Here is a 7,175-nt window from a genome sequence, read left to right as displayed (position 1 = left end):
CCTCATTTTAATGGTATTTACGATGCTGTTATGATGGTGAGTAAAACACGTAGGCTATGTAGAGTACCGAAGTGATGACGTCACAAAAAAAATTTGGGGGGCAATTCAGCATTTTTTATACCATATTTTGGTAGAGCATGATGAAACATAAAAACCCACTATAATTTGATGGGAAGCGGTCCATGGGGGCCTTAGATATGACATCATGAATGTCCTTAATTAGCCCCATTAAAGTAAATGTATTACTGGCCTGGTTCTAAATGTTAGGAACCACTTACCAGGCTAATATTTCACTGTTCCCCCCCACCAAAAGATATGAAGTTATTCAGGACTAAATGAGCACTATTACCCCTCCCCCACCATACGATATGAAGTTATTTGGGACTACACGAGCACTGTTACCCCCACCCCACCCTAATAAAAAGGTTCTGCACGAGACAGGTGCGGATTGATGGAGAAAACACTTTGTCAATTAGAAGCTCACCACAGTATATCACATGATCATGAATATTGCATACTCGGCTCACCGGCAACATCACTCACTGTTTTCAAAAGTTAACATTCAATCAAACCATATTAGACAATATTGCTCCACCCAATCACCACAATATTATCCAACAATTTGTGGTTGGTGGAATGTTAAAGACTTACTAGGGAAGTTTGAATAAAGTACGGATATTTCAGGCTTGCACCTGGTAAATACATGTATGTAGTCAAGCTAAACAGAACTTCTGATTTTCCTTTTAAAATGTTTCTGAACATCTTTTCAATGATATATGATCAAAAACAAAATTCTACCAGGGCTTCTCCCAACTCCCTGATACTACACATATAATACATTTTAAAGGGAGGTTAGCTTTCAGGTCATTTCACTCCAACTCTCTTGATTATATACCTAGGAAAACAATTTGCACTAAAACTAATTTAAAGACATTGATTGATTTTGGGGTTTATGTCACCTTGTGAGAAAAAAAAATGTTGTAAGCCTCTGCAACTTTTGTAATGCCTCCTATCCATTTTACTTTGTACAAGAAAATGCACTGAGCTCCATCAGGCCATGTCTGAATAAGACTTAACTTGTAATGTGCAACTGATACAAGGTTTTATGAAACACGGTCCTGCCTACTCAAAGGCCACGTGGAGTGACAATCACCAAACAGGGTACTGTTTCATAAAGACTTGTTATAATAACAAATGCACAATTTTAATAACAAATTTACTATCAGCCAATCAGATAGCAGGATTTCAGTAGCTTTTAACTGTTATTGCAATTTGCTATTATAACAAGTTTTACGAAATGGACACTAGGGCTTCGTCTTACAAAGAGTTGTGATTGATTCAATCAGTTGTGACTGATCCAATCAACCACAACTATGATAAGATAGCCACGTCAACATTTAAAACGCATGTTTGTTCAAAATGTTTTCTAGATATGATGTACAGCTGTATATTCATACATTCATTGTTCTCTTGAAGATTCAGTGTGATTCTCTTTGTTTACTATGAGATTGTGCAAACTTCCTGTAGGAAAATTATGGCAATGATAGATTTCCATAAAGTTGAGATTGATTGGATCATTCACAACTCTTTGCAAGACGGGGCTCAGATATTTTATCTAATTCTTATATAAGTTAAACTGCAATATCTTCAGAAGATATGAACGCATTAGTAATAAGAACAAGAACTGTTATAAAGCAATCAGCTAAACGAGTCACTATGTCCCAGTGGACTTTAAGAGCAACAGAAAATAAGAAAGGCTACTGAGTTCACTTTGTAGAATCAATACATATTTTTAAAAAGTGTGTTTCACAAGCATATTGAAATTCTAATCATTGTGTTTCAAAGTGAATGTGGAAGGCTCCGTTTTCTTTCCTTTTGGTGATGAGAACATTTTTTTTCTTTCTCATTTTCTTTTTTTTTGGCCTATCAGTCAGCGACAATGAAAATTTATCCTCTGCTACCACCCCCCCCCCCCTGCTGATCAGGGGCCCGTTTCATAAAGAGTTACAACAGTTGCAACTTTGCCATTATGGCAACTACCATGGTAACAGGGCTCAGCAGCCAATCAAAAGCAAGGTTGCCATGGTAGTTGCCATAATGGCAAAGTTGCAACTGTTGCAACTCTTTATGAAACGGGCCCCTGGAGTTTGTTACTTTGTTCAGAAAATCACAGACTATACATACCTGGGCCTTGTTGCATAAAAGTAACTATTATGGTAACTTTGCCATCCAATGGTATCTTTCATGGAATCCTTGAATCTGATTGGCTGTTGAGCATTGTTACCATGGTAGTTACCACTGCAAAGTTACCATAAAAGTTACTCTTATGAGACAGGGCACAGGTCCTCCAACTGAATTGATTGAAAAGTTGGACGAAAATTTTCCAACAAAGTAACTATTAACTCCTGATCCACTACCCCCACCCTCCTCATGAATCCACTGGCATCATAAGCCATTTTCATACTGACAGCCAAAGTGGAGTTACTCTGGAATCCAGAAGGAGTTACCCCACTCTGCAGGGCAGTATGTCTAGTAAGTCTAGGATTATTTCAATCCAGATTCAAAGCGAAGTACTCAACCCACTTCGAGAAGAGGGTTACAAATTGAGTTAGTCCGCACCGGAAGTGCGGTATTGCCAATCTCGCATGTAACTTCATTCATTTCCGCATGGGGGAGATTTCGCGCGCCACACATATGGGGCGAACTCGCTTGGAAACCACAGAAAGACTGCGGATACACTGCTGCGGAGCTTGTCTGAAAGGGGGAGTAATATCGGTCTGCAGTACAAGCGTATCAACTCAATCCGGAGTTACTCCGGAGTACGGTAACTCCACTTAACCTTCAGTGAGAAAACGGCAATAGAGCACTAGCTAAATTCACATCCTACATTGATGGTTTAGTTCCAATGATGCCTCACAGGTGTCTACAGAATCCCCCCTCACTGAACAGATGGTATCCATTACTCACCTTAATCACCTAGATAGAACCCTACCCACCTTAGTCATACTTTTCTTTACCTAGCTGGACAAAGGTTCATGTTTTTGGGCAAGAATACCACTAAGCGTCTTTCACTGTGGTTTTCATGCATTCAACATTATTTTGTCACCCCCAAATCATACTGTTAGGCAGCTTTGCTCAATAATGAATAGATATGCTTTTCTCACTGGCAAAATTTTCCTTAACCCCTTACTATATCAACCCCACCTATATTACAAGATTAAAGGGGAATGAAACCTTTGGAACAAGTAGGCTTGTGTGAAAACAGAAAAATCAAAGAATAAGAACGAAGAAAGTTTGAGAAAAATCAGACAAATAATGAGAAAGTTATGAGCATTTGAATATTGCAGTCACTAATGCCATGAAAATCCTCCCATTGGCAATGTGACAAGGATGTTTGCTGTCACATGTGAACAACTTTCCCTTTGATGGACTATAAAATACACCCAAAATTTCTCTTTTTGCTTTTTCATATGGTGATACAAACTCTTTATCCATGATGTTTTCTTTAAAATTCTGTATTACATGCCCTCCCATAGAAAGAACACATGATCTACTGATAGATGTGATAAAAGAGGCAGTTTAAGCGAAATATATACTAAAGTAATGGGGAGAGTTGTTCACAAGTGACATCACACATCTTTGTAGCATTGCAAATGTGGGGATCTCCATAGCATTAGTGCTCGCAATATTCAAATGCTCATAACTTTCCCCTTATTTGTCTTATTTTTCTCAAACTTTTGTTGATCTGTTTCTTTGATTTTTCTGTTTTCACACAAGCTATCTTGTTCCAAAGGTTTCATTCTCCTTTAAGCTTAGCCCACTCTCTTTTCTCACATCATTTTTTGTAAAGTGGGCTAGCCCACCTAAAGTATGGGATAATTTGGCCCTTCATAATAACAGGGTTAGCTGAGCAATTGCGGTGTTAAGGGTGATAGTGCGGGGTTAACAATGGCTAGTGGGAAAAAAAACCCAGCTAAGCCAAGGACAGCGCTCGATGTATGCAATAGGGGCAATGGAGCTGGCGCTGTTGTCTAATTGGAAATAAGCGCTCATGAATTGCTACCACTGCACTGGTCTGGGATTACTGAAATTTATGTGAGAAAAGCCAGCATTGGTTGGGCAGAAAATATGCCTGTGAGAAAAGTAATATTTTTAGTACAGGATTAGTGATAGTACCGGGTTAAGAAAACAAAGTGAGATAGGCATAATAATTTCACTTTCTTTCCTATCTGACAAGAAGGACGATATAGAATGGCGTGCCTGGATTTCTTGTCTACCTGTATATCCCTGATATAATCCTCACAAGGTGAATGCGATTAAATAGCGGTTAAAACCTTAAATATTACTCATGACATAAAGGATTAATGTCTTCTGATGAGACTTGGCATCAAATCAGTGTTAAAGCAAATACAAACCCGCAGCCTCCCATTGCACCATCTCAAGTCATCAGCAACCTAAATCTGGTTAGGTTTCCAACCCATAATGCAACACTTCTTACCGGTGCACTCTTGTAGATAATCACCAGTTCTAGTAACGATCTCAAAATGACTTCGAACAGTAGCCAATGAAAGGACAATCCAATTGTTTGTATGTATTATAAATAAAAAAATATGTGTCAATTGGCTCTGGAAAAGAATGTGTAATAGCAGATGAATTAGTAAAATAAGCACAGAATTCCATAAAATGTTTGGTATTCTTCTAAACAATATTAATGCACTGTCCCACATATGTCTTTTTGTGTTAGTGATCATCAGAATTATCGGTTTTCGGCTAAGATTTCATGATTTCACAAAAATGTGTTTATTTCAATGTAGCATAACTAGATCTGTGATAATTTTGTGGCATTTAACCTTGATTTTAAAGACTTCCTCATAAAATAATTGTTTGCTGCATCTACATTTATTTCTTTTTATACCTTTACTAGACCCATCTGAAGGATAACACACTAATTCCCTACTCAGTACATTCATACCACAATAATTAAGTTACCAAGTATACACAAGTACTTTTCCTCTCAAAACATTGTTGTTTCTCTATACAAATAAAAGTATAGGCTAAATTTTGATATGATCTTAATATCATTATTAGTAATTAAAGTATATTCCAAGACTAGCTATAATACACAGTCTATGAGAGACCACACACAGTATTTGTCACTTCAATACCGTCCTTTAAAACTTTTTTTAAGCTTTGGTAAAGATTCAATAACATGCAATACATTCAACATTCAATTTCACAAATGCCTAGTGATCATAATTCCATTTAACATTCATTAATCTAGAATGATTCTATGTAAGTGGTTGGATCATGAGCCAGACATGTGGTTTCTTGTTAAATTAAATTGCAAAAACAGGAATTGACAACAGGATTAAGGCAGAACAGTTGCTCAACAAATTCTTGAAATAACATGGAAGTTTGATACAAATGAAATGTGGTATAATTACAGTATATAGCAATTACAATAACAAAAATCGATTACTAAATATAACAAATATCAAATAATTCAAACAACAAATTGTAAAATTCTAAATCTCATAACATTCATAATTAATTGCATACTAATCAGTGTAGGATATTATTAATATATTTGTTTGCAACCACATCCAGACTCGGAATATTAAGAGGAGAATTTCTATCAATTTTACCGCAGACAATCAGTTCATCCTTAACATAAGACAATGCAACAGTGAGAGCTTTTACTTGGGTCTAATTTACAACTTCTCTTAAAGAAATTGATTTAACCAATCTAGATGATAAGACATGTCATTGCTAATTAGGCAACCAAAGTAAAAGTGTATGATCATGGCACCGTGGCAAGTATATACATAAGTACTTCCTGTTGCTCTTCCGGTTCTCAATTATTTTCTAAAGTTGTGCCTTATTGAAACTTCTGAGTATGGACACCTGGAGGAAAATGGACCTCAAAGTGACATCCGTTCCTCTTCATCTTTGTACATTTATATCTTGAGCAAGGGAATACATTTGGCACTTTAAAGTGAGACCGAACTGACTTTTAAAAGCATTTCAAATAATAAATTCAGGTACCCATTTACCTCACACGGGTCGAGTGTGGCAAATGTAGATAAATGCCTTGCCAGAGGACGATTATAGTGCCATGATGATAATCAAAACCTGAAATCTTGTGACCTTAAGTTCGAAGACATAGCCACTTCTCCACGGTACCTATACAAACTTGAAAGGTTTCATTTCAAATTTATCTGAACAGGACTATCAAGCCTTAACATGGTCTGAATTTCGAAAAGAAAGTGGTTTCAGCTCCACAAATGTTTTTGAGTCTACTTTTCTACCTTTTTTAGTATGTACGATTCATGGATGTATTGTATGAACTGATCTTTTGCGAAATATTTTTGTATATGTATCAAACTGTTTTGTGAAGAAGTGTTTTTGTATTGTCAATAAAGAAACCCTGTGGAAGGGTTAGAAAATAATTTTTAAAAATGGTCTGAACCCTGAACCTCATGGTCTATAGTCTGGACTCTGGGGACATAACCACTAGACCATGACACCTCTACAAACCCAAAACTTTTTTTTTCAAACTGTCTGAATGTGACTGTCCTGTGTGGGCATGCCTATTCTCGGAGAGGTGAATGTTAAACGCATCTGCTTAATGTAGTAAGCTGTGTCATGCTATTAATTAGCCTCAATGACAAACATGCTGATGGGAAACCGGCCGTGGGGCACTGTTCACACCTTGACGCAGGGGCATCCAGAGCTTTTCAGCTAATAAAAGTGGAGATATTAATTATAGATCTGGGGGTTCTCTGAATTGATTCATTTTAGGTTCCTGATAATTCCCACAGCTGCAATGTCTTATATCAACTAAATGAAAAATGCCAGGGGTTCATATTTTTTTGCTGCCAAATAGGGGTCTTGTAAACAGGTTATTGGTGATGAACTGAAAACTGGGGTTGTTTCATAAAGGTTTCTTATTAAAGTTGCCAATGGATAAATGGGTGATTCCAAAAAGCTCTTGGACCCATGCTTAATCAGATTAGCAATCATTTTAATACCATCATCTAGTTTTAAAAAAGAATTGGCCTAGAATTCTCCATGATAATTTGTTTTCATTCCACTATACATCTCATTCAGAAAATAGAACATTATCATATTGTCATCCAACATAATGAAACATTGTTTTTGTGCAAAAGTTTGAT

The sequence above is a fragment of the Lytechinus pictus genome, chromosome 18, assembly GCF_037042905.1.
Source record: "Lytechinus pictus isolate F3 Inbred chromosome 18, Lp3.0, whole genome shotgun sequence".
NCBI classification, from domain to species: Eukaryota; Metazoa; Echinodermata; class Echinoidea; order Temnopleuroida; family Toxopneustidae; genus Lytechinus; species Lytechinus pictus.
This window is presented reverse-complemented; position numbering follows the sequence as displayed.